This window comes from Tachypleus tridentatus, chromosome 9 (genome assembly GCF_004210375.1).
Source record: "Tachypleus tridentatus isolate NWPU-2018 chromosome 9, ASM421037v1, whole genome shotgun sequence".
NCBI classification, from domain to species: Eukaryota; Metazoa; Arthropoda; class Merostomata; order Xiphosura; family Limulidae; genus Tachypleus; species Tachypleus tridentatus.
Window position 1 is genome coordinate 25,544,707 of NC_134833.1, and position 19,268 is coordinate 25,563,974.

The window sequence follows — 19,268 nt, forward strand, 5'->3', positions numbered from 1 at the left end:
AAACTTGATCGTAGTATTTGTAACAGTTAGTGCGTACAAATCATTAATTGTTAATGTTCTGTTTAAAAGTCTTCAATCTGAAGACGAAAGGCGGAAGACTTTCGAAACGTCGTCCTCTACACTTGTGTTTCCACAATAGGCATTTGCCGTCCATTCTCAAATTTTGATCATGAACACTTTGCCTAAACAATCATTCAAAGAATACCTAATTTAATAATAATTTGCTGGTGATTTATTAGGAGACAAATTTTCAAAATTACTTTTCTAGTTTATTTTAATGGTCAAATGAAGGTTACAAAATTTGATACAAAGCAAGTGTTCAACTTTTTTCCTTTTTACGTACGTGCATTAAGCACGTCTAATTTAGAGAAGCTTTTCTTATATTTTTGACGTTTCAATAAAATATTATAATTGTATTTCCTGTAATTTCCAGATGTATAATTTTAAAATTATTACTTCGTATTAGACAGAAGCAAAAGATCACCCGCCGGGACAACAGTAAGTCTATTGATTTATTAAAATCAGGGACTCGATTCCCTTTGGTGGACACAGCAGATAACCCGATGTGATTTTGTTATAGGAAAACACACACTGAAGCAATAGAATATTAAACATCTCTTGTCCATTTGAAAAGCCCGCCGCTAGTACAGCGGTATGTCTACGGATTTGCAACGCTAAAATCAGGCGTTCGATTCCCCTCGGTAGGCTCATCAGATAGCCCAGTGTGGCTCTGCTATAAGCAAAAAAAAAAACACACCCACAACCATTTGAAAAAAAAAACATACAGAAATTCAACCCATGAGATTTCATTCGACACGAAGACAAACAAGCAAATTGTTTTCTAAGATACATTTATTTAGTATTTCTTTTGAAGCTATTGACTGCTTTTTCTTGCTTTTCTTTCAGTATAGTTTTACTAATGTTACTCGATATTTGTACCATAAAAACACAATCCGCATATCTTATTTAAGTCTTTGGCAATTCCTAATTTCCTTAAGACAAAATAAAAATGATGTCGCACACTTGTTGACAGTGGGATGAGGCGATTTTTCTTTTTTGGAAAATAGAAAGTTAAACGTATTTTGTAGTATCGTACTGATTCATTTCTAGGATAAAACCTTTTTTTCTTCAAATATCGCATTCCTCTTGACATGTAGATTAAGGGAAGTTTCGAGTTTTGGTGCCATTATTTGGAATAACATTGACAACAGTTTGTTTACAAAAAGATACTTTTGCACGTGACTGAGCGGTGGCTCTGGAAGTAGAAACAGCGTAAGTCTGTGATAAATTTCAAACAATCGTTGAAGTACCATAGTAAAAGTTCGTGAAGATTTTGTTGCGTTGAAGATGTTTTCGCTTGCATCACTGTTAATCTTAGGATTTGTAGTGCTAAGTAGCTCTCAGTATCAACCTACATGGAAGTCTATAGACAGCCGACCTTTACCGTACTGGTATGATGATAGCAAAGTGGGAATATTCATCCATTGGGGGGTGTTTTCTGTACCCAGTTTTGGTTCAGAATGGTTCTGGGAAAAATGGCAAAAAAGAAAATTGAAACCTTTTGTGGATTTTATGGATTGGAACTATAAACCAAATTTCACTTATGCAGCGTTTGCTCCAAGTTTTACTTGCGAATTCTATGATCCAGAGCAATGGGCTGAGATTTTTAATGCATCAGGAGCGAGGTAAGACACTTTAGTTTTTTTATAGATGTCCAATTAGTGTATCTTTGCTTTGATAATTGAAATTGCTATAATGCTAGATATTTAGAGAGTTTATTCAGGATATAAAGCTTACAGTCAAAGTTAATTATTCATCATCGAGGAATTGCCTGTTGCTCTAAAAAAACAAACTAGTGAACATCATTACATCTACACAATAATTTAGAAGTATTTTTATTATATTATTTTGACAAAAAATAGTTTTATGGCATATACGTATAATCTCAATAGACGTCTCTAACCAGGACCACTAGCACAGAGATGTACAGTTCTTGTTTTATCAAGTGTCATAACTCAAGTTTTACAAATGATCAACTTATTTGTAAAATATTACACAAACATTCCCAATCTTGTATTTAGTGCTGACACAGAACTTTGAGTATTTTACTGATAAGTAATATGACTTTACACTCACTGTACACTCCTGAATGTTATTAATCAAATCTTTGAGTGTGTAAAAAATAATTATTTTAATCTTATCATATGCATATCATCAGTAAAGCAACCTTTAAGTATTTTTATTAACTTTTTAATCAATGTTTTTTATTTTACCTGTTCATATATGAAGCATCTCTGAAAAATGAGAGAGACAGGCCACAAATAAGCACTGAGTTTGTTTTTTTTAGTGGATTTTTTTACTTATATCAAATGCAGAATTTCAGTTTTAGTTAAAGAGTTTACAGATAACATATTGGATCAGAGTTGAAGGATATCTTCGAGTAGCACTAGTATTAGGTTAATAATAGATTACTTGGCTACTGTATCAGCACTTTTGTTTATTTTAACAAGTATTTATAAACCATTGTCACTATTAGTAATAGTGATTCATTTTGTACTTTTGTTATTTTAAATATCATATATTAAAGTGTTATTCCTGCTATTTTTAGATGTATGCTATAAGTAATTAAATATATTTTCAAATCTTACCAGTGGGTATATTAACTGAGTAGTGAACCTCGTGTGAAGAGTTTACATTTCCCATACAAATTAAATGTTTAAATTTTGTTTCAATATTTGTGTCAAGCCTACAGTTGCAACTTACATTACTTTAGTTTTATATGCAGTTCTAATAAACTCACACAGTCAATCTTAATGTTGGAAAGATGAACTCAGTTGTTTATTCCCTTAATTTCCATTAGTTGTGGAGGAAACATTCTGATTAACGTTGGTCCCACTCATGATGGTAGAATCATACCAATATTTGAAGAAAGACTTCGAAACCTTGGAAAATGGTTAAACGTAAATGGCGAAGCTGTTTATGAAAGTCGACCTTGGACCTATCAAAATGATACAGTTACACCAAATATATGGTAAGTAAAATATTTGATAAAATCTTGTTACTCATCAAGCAAAGCTGGGTAGACTATTCCTACATGAAATAGCTGGCAGAGCCACTATATCATGTGCCAAGCTGACATAATGTTATTGATATATAGAAGGTCTGTCAGGATGATACTCTCTGTACTGTATTGCCAAGTAAAATGTCTAACAGAGTCATTCTTTTTGTATTGTTTTCACAGGTTGATTAGCATCTAATGAAACAATTTGAATGTTTCTTTTATTTTTCCACTCTGTGAATTATCATCATTTCAATTCTTCCCTTTCATTTTGTTGTGTTATTTACAGAATTTCAAAATATACCATAAAATCAGACATCATTATAATCATACCTGAAACAGTATGGAAATTCTAGAAGAAAAACCTTTTACTGCATTTCCTTTTTCAGAAATAAACTCATAAAGATTATCAGTTCAGTTGTTTTTAAAACATTTTAAATTATTTTATAGAGGTCTAATTTCAATTATCCTAAAAACTTTATTATAGAAGAAAACATTTCTTATGTTCTTTAAATTTTAGCTGCTAAACAAAACGTTATTGGACATTCATGGTCATAAAGGTGCATGTATAAACAAGAGGACTTCTTTTCTCTCCAGTAGTTCTGGAAAAAAATAACTAAAGAAACAGGAATGTCGTCATTCCCTCTTGAAAAACACAAAATTTCTGGCTTGTGTGCTTATTGTGCATCATAATAATTCTATGCTTTTATAGACCTATAAATTTTAGAGAAATGTTTCTTACTTTGTAACTTTCACATCATTTACGTTTTGATACATGTAGATAGCCATTTTTCAGTGTCTATGCTTGTTATGAGTATGATGACAAAAAAATGGCTTTCATTATATGTTTTTAATGTTTAATCCTTATAGATTGTTTTTTCTGCTTGTGTTTTTGTCTAGGTACACAAAAGGAAGGAAGAATACTATTGTTCCTACTGTGTATGCATTTATTTTGAATTGGCCAAAGAACAACCAGCTTTATCTAGGAGCACCAATTTTGAAAAGCACTTCCAAAATCTCAGTACTTGGTGTGAAAGATATTCTGTACTTTAAAAAGGCTGCAACAGGAGGTGTATTGATATATTTTCCACTGTTGACTCCAGATGTCCTTCCATGTCAATGGGCCTGGGTGTTAAAGATGGAAGGCGTAGTGAACTAGCAATGATAGTAAAGTAGATTTGTGTGAAAATGGTAAACAAATAATTAGTGTTAAATGAAAGATAAATTACACAATCATTACCATAAAAATCTGATTATTAAATAGCTTAAAGAAACTTGATAATAACTATAACAAAGTTACTTAATCTTGTTCACACCATAAACGATACTCATAAAAGCTGAAGCTATAAGTAGCACCTAGACCAACTCCTGTGTCTGTTGTATCCCAAATAGACATAATTCTGAATTCTGATTGGCATATTTTAATATACTAGCAGAAGCAGACTAAAACAGTTCACTGGTAAATTTCCTAAAGTAGGAATGAATAAATAAAAAATATGCAATCAACCCAATGTCTCAGATCATAGCATGTATCCAATATGATAGTCTGGTGGGTCATTTACAATTGTATTGTTATTTCCAAAAAAAACAAATTAGATTTGTTTTTTTTAAGCAAAAGGAAACTGCCTGCAATCCAATGCTGATGTAAATGTTTGTTTGTTTCTCGATGCAATGGGTATATCTAACATTCAAATTTGCTTAGTAGCTGCAAGGAACTTTCTGTTTGGAATGACACAGTTCCTTGTCATTTTACTGAGTGCAAAGGTCTGCTACCAAATTGGCTGCTTTTTGACAATTGTCATTTCTGTAAGATGTATCAAAGGAGAGGTATTCATTTCAAATCAATTTATTCAACGTGGTGTAATAAAACCATGCATGTATGTAATACAAACATAAAAGCAAATATGTTCTTAAACCAACCAACTACATGTAACAGAAGAACCTTTTGTTTTGTGAAACTCCTTTTTTTCAAAGTAAGTTCTCAAACTGACTGTTCAGCATTTGTAGTTGCTGTTATATTGATACCAATATGAAATTTTAAGAGTTGCAAAACGTTTTTTTTGTAATACAATCTCAAAGAAGCTTTTTTTTTTTAAGGATTAACCATTCAGAAAATACAAAACATGGCAGTCATTTCACTACTGTAAAGCACATAACTGAGAATAGAAAGAAGATAAGGAAACTTATATAAAAACAAGAATGTGAATTTTTATCATAACTTTCAAATTAACATTTATTCACATCATCAGTAATTGGTTTACTTCAAAATGCAGACCAAATTTGTGTACCAAATATGTATTTTTATACATATTTTAAAATCAGACCTATAAATGATGTTGATTTCTTTATGTAGTGTTGTATATGTCTTCCAGTTATTTTTGTTCTTGTTTTAACACAAGTATTTTAATAATTTCTAATTTTATTAATCTGGTATGTCAATTTCACCATGTAGGCAGACTATCTGACAGTTTTTGTAGTGTTATGTGCATGACTTTGAGGATGCTAGTACTCTATATGAACTATGGTCAGATTCCACAGTTCAGTCATACAAGTTACTGGTGAGTGCTTTGAACAAGTTTCCTTCCTTCTAACCCATGAGTTCGTAATTAGGGACAGTTGTGTGCAGATAACTCTCCATATAACCTTTGTGCAATAATTCTGAAAGAAACTGTAGATACTTGCACTACACAATGGTGCTGTTTCACCAATTTGAAAAATTCATGACTTGTTTAATTGGTATAATCAACACTTGTTCCATTTTTAACTTAGTGCTTGGATGGAACTGATACTTTGTTTCACTCTAATTTTTTTTAATTCAGTAATTTTAACTGTGAGGTTATTCCTATCACTTAACTAATGTCTGTGTGCCTAGTATAACTGCTTTATGAACATCCTTTATCTTACTGATATAGTGACCCTGTTTAACCAGTCGATAACTGTCCATACAGGATCCTGGTTAATAGATGCACAGTTTGTAACTCTGTACATGTATTTACCACTCAGTATAAATAGCGATTTTTGAGTATTTCTATAAAATTACATACTTTTTGTGAAGACATGCACTCAAAAACGAAAAGTAACTCATAACATCAACAACTGTTATAAAGTAATTTCAATTACCTTAATTTTTATACAAGTAAGGCATCTCATGATTTATCTGATTTGTGACAAATATTTGGTTGTTGTCTAACATCATAGGTAATTTAACAATATTGTTGCTATTAATTATGATAATCTAAAAATTTGTAAAATATCACAACCTTTTTGAAAATTCCACATCTAAACTTTTAATCTCTTTGGAAATTTGAAAAAAGTAATACTAAACTGCTTCCATGTGTTGACTACCACAAGTTTACCTCTCATTTAAGCTCTTATTATATTTAATTAATATTAGCTGCATATGGTATAATAATACATCCTTTGTTAAATTTCATTTAGTTTTTTCTGTGTACTTTTATCATATTTACAATTGTTGTAAGTTCCTTTTCTAAGTCATATTATTATTAAACTTTCTTAAATCTCATTGCATTTGATTTTTCAGCTTTTACGGAAAAGTTAAAAAGTCGTATTAGTTGTGTTAAACACAACTTGTAGTATGGTTAATACATATTTTTTCATTACAAAAAATGTGGTTGTATTTCAAATAATGTATCAATATCTTAGCTATATAATATCTTTTATTTTCATAAACATTAGTTTTTGGTTGTATTATGGTGATTATCCACTCCTAAACAGTAATGTATGTACAATTTTACCTTGAATCTTAGTCTCTGCTGAAGCTACACTACTGGAGCCAGTTCATAGGTTTATCATTGGTCAAGATGCTTCAAGTAAGGATTGTGGAAACTTTCTTACACATCTGCAACAGTTCTCAAAGTTATAATCAGTGATGTTGAGAAAACCCACTTGTAGAGAAATATACATGTAAAAACGGCTCGTTTGGGTTAAGAAAATATTTTACGTAGAGAAGCAAACAACATTTCGACCTTCTTCGGTCATTGTCAGGTTCACAAAGGAAGAAAGTTTGTGTGTTGTGTGTCAGTGTAGTTTTTATACAGTATAGACCTTAGTTTTGTGCCTGGTTTTTGAATAAATTTAGTATTAACTGGAATGTCATATTTTGTTACTAGTTTTTGCCAAATGTTGGTTATTTTTCTGCTGATGTTGGGAATATATGGTATGCAGCAGTATATGGTTTTGTGATTTTTTTGATTCGTGAGATATATTTACTTTTGTTGGTTGATTTTGCTTTCTGTCTAGGTGTGTGCATATAATGTCTTCTAGGGTTTGTGGAGGAAACTTATTTATGTTGATAAAGTATTGTTTTATTTTGTCAAATTCGTTAATTTTATCTGGTGAGCATAGTTTTATGGCTGTGTTTATTTGGTTTCTTAGTATGTTGAGTTTTTGTTTTGTTTCATGTGCTGAGTCGTAAGGAATGTATAGTCTGTTATGGGTGATTTTTCGGTGGATTTCTATTTTAAATTGTGTGTCGGTTCTTGTAATTTTGAGGTTAAGAAATGATATTTGATTGCTTTCTTCCTTTCACATGTGAAGTTAATGTTGGGATGTATAGAGTTAATGCGATTGAAAAAATTGTGTGTTCTGTAGATGTGAATCCCGCTACCATGTCATCTATATATCTGTACCAGTATAGTGGTAGATGCAATGCTGTGTTAATTGCTTGTGTTTCAACTTGTGTCATAAAAATATTGGCTAGAACTGGTGTTACTGGGTTGCCCATGCTTAGACCATTTGTTTGTATATAGTTGTGGTTGTTGAACATGAAGTTTGTCTTTTTCGTGGTGAATTCTATGAGGGTTACTGGGAATGTCAATTGATAGGTTAGGGTCACAGATATAGAGTTCTAAGGCTATCTTGCAGGCTACAGTTGTTGAAACTTCTGTAAAGAGGGATATAACATTGAAACTGGCCATTAAGGCTTTATGATTAAGTTGATTTAGATTAGACTTGAAATTAAAAAGAGTCTTTGATGAATGACGTGGCTGACGTTACATATTTGGAGAATGCCCATGCTATGTATTTACCAAGATTGTAATTAAACGATTCATATGTGGACATTATTGGTCGTAATGGACAATCTGGTTTATGAGAGTTGGGGGATGCCATATATTTGTGGTGTGTTTTACTTTGGTAGGAATAAAGTGTTTGTGAAATTGTGTTGGCTTTTTTCATTTTTAGTAGTATTTTGTTCAGTTGCATTTCGTGTGTCTGTTAGATTTGTGTGTATTGGTTTAAATTTGTTCGTGTCTGAGAGGATGTCCTTCATTTTTTGGATGTATTCATTCGTGTTCATTATGATTATAGCATTACCTTTTATCTGCTTTTAGAATTTTTATGTTTTTATCTTGTGTTAGGTTTTTAATGGAATTAATGTCTCTTTTTGTAAGATTGTTTTTTAGTTTTCTGTTTTGTGAAATTGTTTTGATGGTTTTGTGAGAAAATTCTTTGAAAAAATCATTTAAGATATTGTTTTTAGGTGTTTCTGGAAAATATAAATTTTTAATTTTTACTGGGAAGTTTGGCTGTTGGATGTCAAAATTATCTAAGTTGTCTTCTTTCTGTTGGTTGTTTTATTGTTTTTTTTTCCATAGAAAGTGTCACAAGTCTCCTGGCTAGATCTTCTAAACATGTTTTGATTTCTAAGGTTGGAATGTACCTGGGTAATATTGCGAAGTTGAGTCCTTTGTTAAGTAGATGTATCTTGTCTGTGTTTAATTGTTGGTCGGATCTGTTAACAGGCTGCAACACAGCATAATACACAAACTTTGAAAGCAAGAGATAGAAATTATTGATACTCTTCAAATGAAACACTTTTGGATACCCTGCAGAAAGTACATATAGTTTCACTCCCAGTTACTGATTTCACTCAGAAATGATTTAGGACAAAGATTGTAAGAATGTGTTTGTTAACACATTTTGTTTGTTAATAGTCATGGTTAAAATGTAATTTTCATACACTTGATCTGTATTCATTGAACATAAAGGAACTTTTTTAACAACTTAGCTCAACCTATGACAAAAGTTAAGCCAAGTTCAACTTGTTTTGTGTGGAGACAAATGTATGTAATATTCTGAGAAAAACTGAATGATAAAAGTCATAGCTGAAGACCTGAAAAGCATTAATGGGAAAACAAATGAAAGTAAAGATTTGGTGTTACATCTGTAAAGCAGGGCCTTTCCTTCTAATAAGAATTCTCCAACTACTTAAAGTTCACTTTTTTTTCATCTTTGCTTTTTATGGTAGGCAAATAATGCTGTTCATATAGACAGAACAGCCATTATTTTAAAATATTAATCTCATTAATTGATAAACTAAATATGTGAACAGTATTTAAATATAGCGTTATTCTATTGATACTTCATTTGAAAAAAAAAAAAGGCAATTTTTTATGGCAACACACAAAATAAATTTGGTATAAGGATTAGAAACTTCAGGATTCAAGCATAGCCAGACCTGAAGGTTACCAACCAGTGGACTGGAATCTTCTAATCACTAATCATTTGAGCTCTTTTTCAATCTGTACTAATTGTAGCATGATTAGTTTTAAATACTTCAAAGTATTGTATGGTGGTTAGCATGTTAAGCACACAAGAGCAAATCACATGCATAAATACATAAATAGAGCAGAATTTTAATTATCACATGAATAATGTGACAGGATTACAATTTGGTCCTAATCATGACACAGAATATAACACATGTTATGGACCCTTCATTACTGCTATAGTCCACATATTGCATCATAATGAGCAATTTTGTTTTTGCTTGCCTTAACATTTGGTGTAAAGAAGTTTAGAAACTAAATATTACATTTTTTTTGGTCAGATATATAGGAAACCTTATCAATAGCCAGTTGGATAAAGTAATCACTACTGATATTACTTTTAAGAATCCCATTGTGATGGGAAACTTGATGCCTAAATGGTTAAGTTTACTTCCTACACTAATCAACTTGGTTCTAGTTGTCAATCTGTGTTGTTCAAAATAGGAAAGTTGCAGGGTAGAATTTATTAGTAATGGCACCATTGAAACTACTTTACTGAAGACAAGGGTACTCAATAATTTAACAGATTTGTATCCTAATTTAAAAAATTGCTTTATTTTGCCATCTTCTGTAGTAAAAAACACGTTTTCTTGTTTCATCACTTTTAAAAGCATAGTTTTCAAACATAAAATGTAGATAATCCACACTGTTTACTGCCAAAAATACACCACCTGATACTTTTGCAAGCTACATGTAATTACTTGCAGAAATAACAACAGTTCAAAGCCTAACACCATCAGAACCTCTAGAAGAAGAGTCATCTTCCAAAAGAATACAAGCTTTGATGTTAGTGGTTTTCTCTGTTATCATGTGAACATTCACACAATAAAGAAAACAGCTAGAAATAACAATATCCATCAAAAATAAATATAAGTTATTTAGCAATAAGAAGTAACTTTTATACTTATGAAAACCATAAAAGTGAAAAATAACAATGTACAGCTCATACTGAATTAGTACATTTTGAGATAACCTATTAATGAAATTTTTTATAACTTATATAAAACAGTACAAGAACAGATTAGAATAGAAAGGCTTTACAGATGATACATTTTACTTCACAAATTCAGCCATGAAGAGTGGAGGTTGACAAAGCAGAACAATAGCAAGAGTCAACAGATGATACAATGTTCTTCCTAATTTCAGTTACGAGGAGGTGGTGGTGGTGGAGATTGGAACATTCCATTCATTGCTGATGAAGCTCTTTGCATCTGGAGGCCCGGATATTCCCCATACATGTTGGGCATCATCACTCCAGACATTCACATTGGACCTTGCTGATTATGACCACTTGGTCTATTCATATGCATATTTACAGTATGTTGCTGAGGCTGTTGATGGTTGTACATCTGGTTTGACTGGTTTCCAGAGTGTTGACGATGCTCTTGCCCATGCTGGTTCACCAGCTTTCCATGGTGTGAGTTAAGCATCTTACCATTTCTCTGACTTGATGGACCTCCAGAAGCACTGCTACAACATCGAAAACTCTATTCCAGAAGCTATATATGTATTGTACAATCCACACCACATTACAAAACACATAATGGATGAAAATTAGAATATGGTAGAGAAAGCAAATAGTCTCCTTCAAATATTTGAATCAGTAATCTAGATACCTGTTTAACTGTAGGATATACGATATTGTACACAACCTACTGACCACAACTGCTTTTTTTTTTTAACTAAATTATAGTCTGTTGCTTCATCACAAAAAAATAATAACAAGAATTTGGATTAAAAATAAGATTAAAAAATATTGTTGGATTTATCCCTAAAATTGCAAACAGACAACACAAGCAGCATACGTCTAAGTAACTCCTTTAAGTGCATATTTGAAACAAAAAACACATGTGTAGCTACAAGGCATAGCTCACGTATTTTAACACCGAAATAGAACTAGATTTCTGTTACTCTGTTGTTTGTTTTTCCCGTCATCTGTTTTCCGTCACTGAAGTACCTGGGAGGTGAACTTTGACAAACAAACTAGTTTCAATAGCCACCTTAACATCGTGATAACTATAACCACCAAATGAATCAATGCATTGAAAGTTTCAGCTGAAAAGCGAGGCCTATTTATGCTTTACCAAGATATTGTATACTCCATCCTGCATTATACACCACCATCGTTACGAGTGTTATTTAGCTGAACAAGATTGACATTATAAAGAACATCTCTTTAAGACTGGTCACGGGATATCGTTTACTCTCTTCCCACCAAGCCCTCTTAGACCTCATAAACCACAGACAAAGTTTATTCTCTTCTTTTAGTAATTAACCTAATGCCATCCTACTTTGGAATAGAATGCTGAAAAACAGAAAACTCAGATCGGTCACGTGTTCACGTCATCGTGAGAGAGAAAAACGGAGTTGTCATTCAGGCACTTTTTTCTTCTGATGGTACAATATATAGTGTATCCTTCTTAAAATCTGTTTGTGAACAAAGAACAGATTTCCTTTTGTAATTCGTTTCAGATTTTACCGCCAAAAATTTCCCTAACTTGGAATGAAAGACAAAAAGAAATGCAGCCAGTTAAGAATGTCATTTTTCAACTCTATAACTATTCTTGTCTGACGAAAAGTATGGCTTTACTACCACTCATATAGCGACACATAACAGCAAAGGACTAAAGTATGATGCATTTGTTATCAACGAGACATGACCCGTAAATTCTCGTGTTCATAATTAAACAAACCATCTACAAGGCCAGTCTCGATCTTTTTGTGTAATTCTACATTTTTACATTTTATGTTGTCGTATTTTGAAGCCATAGAATTATTTTGAAATGAATGTTATGGTAAAACTATTATTGTACTTGCTTTATTTGTTTGTTTTTTCTTACTTTTTGTAAGAACACTATTATCCTCTGTCAATTTTTCAATTACTTGAGAAATTTGGAATAAATATTCAACCTCGCAATATGGGTTCTAAACTAAAAGAGTTTGATAACCACTGTCCTAGAGCTATACTCTTCAAAAAAAGAAACGCATAAGGCAAAATATAAGACAAATTGTTAACAAGTTTATTCCGGGTAGTTCTGTATGGCATGTGTGAAACTTTGCTCATTCACTGCTGAACATCCAAAGTCTGCAAAGGCGAAGTCCACGCTCACTAGGTGAAGTTTAACGTCAATAACGAGTATGCCCCCCGTGAGCATCAATAACTGCTTGGCATCTCCTGCCCATGGAAGAGATGAGATGACGAATCACATCCTGTGGAATGGCTGTCCACTCAGCCTGCAAAGCTGCTGCAAGCTGAGGTAGAGTCTGCGGTTGAGGTTGTCGCAGACGTCGGTACTACTCGTACCAAAAATGTTCGATGGGGTTTAAATCTAGTGAACTGGAGGGCCAGGGAAGAACGTTGATGTTGTGGTGTCTCAAGAAGACAGTGGTGAGTCGGGCTGTGTGAGGACGGGCGTTGTCATGTTGAAAAACGTCGTTGACGTTCACCATGGTGGGTTGCACATGGGGCCTGAAAATCTCGTCGACGTATCGTTGAGCCGTAACATTCCCTCGAATGTGCAAAAGGTCTGTTCTAGCATTGTAGGCGATGGCAGCCCACATCATGACGCTGCCATCACCAAATCTGTCAACATCCTGCACACAGTTTGCTGCAAAACGTTCACCTCGGCGACGGTAAACATGGGTCCTTCCATCCTGCCTACGAAGCATAAAACGTGATTCATCGCTGAACCAAACATGCCTCCATCGTCGATGAGGCCATACCCGATGTGCCCGAGTCCACTGCAGCCGTGCTTGACAATGTTACTGGGTGAGGATGACGCCTCTGACTGGACATCGAGGTCGGATTCCTGCATCTCGTAGACGGTTCCGTACGGTGTGATCGGAAATCCCACGCAGCCCTGGTATGGTTGAGGCAGTAGACGTCGCAGTGGTGGTTCTATCCCGAATGTGACGTAACCGGATGTTGCGATCTTGTGCGGGCGTGGTCACACGAGGTCTGCCAGATCGTGGACGGTCACGAGTTGATCCATGTTGTTGGTGACGATTCCATAGCCTTGTGATGGCGCTTGGGTGGACATTCACAGCTCTGGCAACATCTGATCGAGATTCGCCTGCTTCCAAGCGACCAATGGCGTTGTTGCGTTGTGCTTCAGTTAGTCTTGGCGTAACTGTATTGCGTGTCGGTGACTTAACACTGAGCTATGGAAACCGAGAACCCGTCACTTTTATAGGGATTTTGCACATGTGGCACTTGCAGAACATGCAGATCTCTCAAACAAATTTATTGGACACTCATGCGTTTTGGCGAAAAATCCGATGTTTTCCTCCGTTTTCAAAGTGCACAACTTTTATTGTCATTTTGGTCTGACAATCAGTGCCTTAACACGTGTAACATCTCATACTCTGAGCTTGTAACGTTATTACATATATTTCTCTTTAAAATAACAAAAATATCCCTTTTGCGTTTCTTGTTTTGAAGAGTATATTTCTAGTTTTAACACTAAATTATTCACTTTTCGGGTTTTTATTGTACTCTTCAAGTACGTAGGTGGTAGCACTAGTTTAATGGCGTCTTTAAATCTTGGTTCACCGAGGAAAACATTATTTCAAAAACAACGTTCAAATTGTGAACGAATACAAAATTTTAGTAATTAGTCTGTAAGTTATGGAATTATGATAATAGTCGTTAGAATTTAAACATAATTTGCTCCTAAAATTTGTTATTAAGCAATTGTTTTAAAATCCCTGGCTATATCTTCGTTTCCATCACTTATCAGTGTGGCCTCTGTTCAATGCAATACACAGTTGTCAAACATATAGGTACAACTATAGCAACACAAAGGAACACTGGCAATTATTATGTGTATAATAATAATATTTATTATTCCTCAAATAGAAAGGTGATTTTAATAAACCCTTATATTAGTGAATAGTTTGTATTGAAATGTACATATATTCACTAGGCCTTATTTTACTTTAGTACTACCACTAGTACTGAGCTATTATATGAAGAGGAAATAATTTTATAGTTCTTAACGTATTCCAGTGATATAATTTTTCCATCGCTGGAGTAATATCAGTAGCACTTCTGTAAACACTTTCCAATAATTAACTTTTTTATATACGTAATATATTAATCTAAATAGATAACGTTTTATAAATTCTCATGCAGAATCAGCAAATATGTTCAATGGTCAATTTCAACTGTTTCAGAGACTAGTGTTCAGCCTGGAATCTCTGTAATTGTTACTTTGAGTTCCAGGAAGTTTACAATAATGTGCTTTGTAGAAGGTTCATTAGTGAGCTCAGACCTAAGAATAGTATGAAAAAACAATCATTTTATGTGCAAAGGAGCAGTGATTAAAAGTGACAGAAAAAATATGTTGTATGCTTTATTTCTCATACAATAGGTCATTTATAAGAGCAAAACAGCAACCTTAATAAAAACTGTAGATCGTAAACAATTTATAAAATACAGAATCAGAGTATTTAGCTTTGACTTTTTTATAGTTTGTATTTATATAGAACTGTTGTAATACTCGCTCAGTACAGCTTATAAGACAAATTTTGACATGTATTTAATTGTAGATTTAGAAAGAAATAATGGGCTGAACAACAGAGAAAAGATACAGTTTGAACATGATGTTAAGACTAGTCTGAGAACTATGGAAAGAGGTTTGATCCCATGTTTTTATTCACTTAACATTATATTTGAAAACCTGTGTACATAAACAAATATCAAGTTATTAAAAAAAGTTATTTGTTTATACATCTTTAAACAGTTGCATTTAAAGATTGCTTTTTTTAAAAGAATAATAATAAATATATATACTAGTAAACAGTATGAAGAATCATTTCTAATAATGAAATATTAATTATTTTAAGAAATAAGTACAGTAGTTATACCTTGTTAACCATAAAAATAATTTTGTAGATATAGATGATTAAAATAACTTTAAATACATGATTTTTAACTTAGTTCTAACTAAATGTTCTTATTGTATCAGATTTACTATTTGAAGACTTGATACAGTAAGCATCCATACAACTATTGGTTGATTCTGCTAATTTTCTAGAATACTCAAGTATCTAAATGCAATAACATAATTTAACAATTCACAAACAACAACTCTATATTGACTTAGATGCTTTGTTACAATATTTACAAATGGAGAATATTTAATAATTAAGTAATTTTGTATAGATAACAATTTTTGTGTAACTAGGGCTGTTTTTGTAACTGATAAGAGGAATAAGTAATTGGTAAATAATTTATTTGTGATTGTGGGATGGACCATCACTTGATCATCAAAGTATCAACAAATATGTATATATGTCTTTACAACTCTGGCAATTTTGATACAGTGCAGAATTTAGTAATAAATAATAATAACCATCTTCAGATTACCAGAAACCTAGGTCAGTCTTACTATCCTTTTCTAATCCATTCTTCCAATTATATATTACATACAAAACATCCATATATTTCCCCTATTTACAGAAGAACTTCCATATTACTAATCAAAGAAGATAAAACTAAGGGAGAAGAGTTTCTTATTGCACCACTTATTTTATACTAAGTAATATTGGTGAAGCAGGTTGATCTTGTGCTAAATAAAACTGGGTTTAATATATTACCATTTGTTGTTACATGATTTATTTCTCAGTATCTTGGCATGTCCTCCTCCAACATACTGAAATGTACAGTTAATTAGTTTTAAAGATAAGTAATGCAGTACCATTGAGATACTGGTTACTATCAAATACACAAGTGTGTTATGGGAACGAAGATTAACATGATTGAAATATTTTAAGTAAAAGATTTACTTAAATATCAAAATTATTTGAGGTTATCACGCTTCCTTGTACATGTGTGGTCCAGATATAAATTGTATCTTACAATGAAGACAGGGTATTAGGAATATACATGATAAATACATTAGTTCATAATGATGGTACAACTATGAAATGTGTAACACATGAACTTGCTAGAGTGTTTCACCTTTTCCTGTGATGAGGAGGTTCAGTAAAGACAAAAGTTAAGTGCTATCACTGGCATAGATTGAAGAAGCACTTCATATTTTTAAAGGGTGTTAAACATTTTCCAGTATTATCAGGGAAAATACTGAGGTGAGTACACATAATGCTTCAGTTTTAAAGACAGTCTCTTTTCAAAGGCTGTGGGATTAACAATAAGTATTTGGTTTTAAAGTCAGAATTTTTTATTATAAGTAGCTTACATTTCTGTGTGGTAAGCATTCATGATGAAGTCAAATAGCTATTTATTGAGGCTTGTCAACCTAGCAAATATGTATAATTAATTTTAAAAAGTATGCATGTGGTGTTGGAAGAGGTGAATCTGGTATTGTTTCTTTAATGAATTTCAGGCTTTAGCAACATTATAATTATATAAATATACTATTAAAAAGAAACACATGGTTCTACAAAACTTTATCTCGTTAAGCATGTCATCATCTTTTCTTTCAGAGCAACATGAGCAACGACTGACAAATCTAAGACAGTTAGCAGATAAACTAAAGGACAATGATTGGAAGTATACACCAGTGGAAAAGCTTCTAGGTCTTCAGTGACTGCATCATATTGATTAAGTGGAAAGACTGGTTTGTTATTTTATTTAAACATATGACAGAGAGAAAAATTCAAATTTAGTTCAATATCACCTTCACATGTACTTTTTTTTAAAAATAAAGTCATTTTTTGTATATTATTATGAAATGTTGTTCATTTGTGAAACTGTCTTAAGTTTAAATATTATTATGCAAAACATTTCAACACATGGACAGAAAACAAGTTTATACATCTTTTTTAAAAAAATTAAAAATTAGAGCTCGGTTATTAGTGGAACTTGATTAATTACCAGGTCCATTAATTGATTACATTTGTCTAAACAGTTATTCTCACATGAGTCTACGATACTTGGAATAAACAAAAATAATAATATTTGGAAATAGATTCATTTAGTTGATTATTCTAGGGAATTTTGACACTAATCTATTCAGCTAAATAACCTTAAATTAATAAAAACAGTAAACTGTGAAATTGGCACAAACCTTTCAAAGCCGTGTTTTGAAAGATGAGTGTACCATGTAGTTTCTCATCATCTTTATTTGTTTCTACACAGTTCCTTGTGTGAAAACACTTAGTTCAGGTCTGTTAGAGTTTATTGGTATTTGCTTGACCTTTTTCCTTTGTCTCCCTTGTTTATCAGATCAAATTTTTCCTCTCAATCTTATCTGCCTGAAGAAATGCAGCAATTTCATACTCTTGGCAATGTCTACATCCAAAGTCTGAGAATACTGTGAGAGAGAGAGAGATCGGTCATGTGATCACATTACTGTGAGGGATGGAAAACAGGGTTTTTGTTTATGAATGTTTTTCATCTGAGCAGAGTGTTACTTGGTTTTTTTAGTTGTAGTAGTTTTCTTTGATTTTCTACAAGTTTAGTCCTAACAAGTTCAGCTGTAGTGAAGAAAACCTAGAGTTTTATACTTTCTTCCAATAGAGAGCCAGAGTTCATAACTGTTTATTTAGTGTATAAGTCATTAGTTAGGCCACATTTGGAATACTGTATTCAGTCTTGTGCTTCTTATCATAGGAAAGACACAGAGTTGTTGAAAAATGTTACTAGCATGATGCCTGTATGTTGTATGAGGAGAGGCTGTAATCTCTCAAAATGTTTTCTCTTGAACATAGAAGAATTAAGAGAGGGGTCTGACTGAGATGTGTAAGATTGTAGTTGAATTGATAATGTTCATGCATCATCTTTTTCCATATTGTTATAATGTGATGGTCAATCCCACTATTCATTGGTAAAAGAGTTGGTGGTGGGTGGTAATGAGCTGCTTCCTTCCCTCTAGTCTTACACTGCAAAATTAGGGATGGCTAGCTCAGATAGCTCTCGTGTAACTTTGCACGAAATTCAAAACAAAGCAAATCTACTTTTTATTAACAACAAGGTATACTTATTCATGGATACTGACGTGGATGCTTCACACAGATTTTTGATAGACAGCTTGTGATGAACTTTAAAGTTAGTTAAATGTATGTGATATTGGATAAGTTATGAGCTTCACATTTTTTTGTTTTCGAACAAACACTTTAAAAAAACAAATGCTACACTTCTAAATAGTGTTGAATAATGCAGTTCAAATGTGTAATTCATTATTCTGTATTTTAAAGATTTGTAAATCGTTAATTATTAAAAATTATTACGTATAAAGAAACTTGTAGTGCTATGATACAGAGGTTATCTACAATAAACAAATCACTTGGAGCTAAAGGATTAGAAGTGTAGGACTTGTTACACACCGATTTTATCAAAACTGATAAAAGAAAATAATCAAACGTACAGCAGACCTCCACAACTTGCTACGTTGTTTATTCTGTTTAAACTGAAATCAAGTGGATATGAAACAATCATATAATACATATTCTTCTATTTTTATCTTCTTAGACTCAAATACAAATTGAGTTGGTGAAGATTATAGCAAATCCACATCATGCTATCAACTGGTTCAATCAAACCCCAGATGTCAGTGTTGTGAGTCCATAGAGGAACCAACAAGTTTGAAAAATAATAATAATAACGTTCTTAGTCTCATGTTGGTTATCCTCAGTGGCATAGAGGTGTGTTTGTGGACTTACAATGCTAAAAACTA

At 32.6% G+C, this 19,268-nt stretch overlaps 1 long non-coding RNA gene and 1 pseudogene across 4 annotated transcripts; both read left to right on the forward strand.

Moving 5' to 3' along the window:
- Positions 1-1,347: 1,347 nt before the first annotated feature.
- LOC143227325 (alpha-L-fucosidase pseudogene) lies at positions 1,348-6,579 on the forward strand (annotated as a pseudogene). Its single transcript, XR_013014988.1, has 3 exons — positions 1,348-1,685; positions 2,828-3,031; positions 3,959-6,579. The product of XR_013014988.1 is annotated as an alpha-L-fucosidase pseudogene (transcript).
- Positions 6,580-14,105: 7,526 nt separating this feature from the next.
- On the forward strand, positions 14,106-17,317 carry LOC143224880 (uncharacterized). 3 transcript variants are annotated; one of them, XR_013013495.1, is made up of 3 exons: positions 14,106-14,247; positions 15,178-15,264; positions 17,077-17,317. It is a non-coding gene; the product is annotated as an uncharacterized LOC143224880 (long non-coding RNA). The 3 variants fall into 3 exon arrangements; XR_013013496.1 differs by having other exon boundaries at positions 14,126-14,489; XR_013013494.1 differs by having other exon boundaries at positions 14,128-14,409.
- The last annotated feature ends 1,951 nt before the right edge of the window (positions 17,318-19,268 follow it).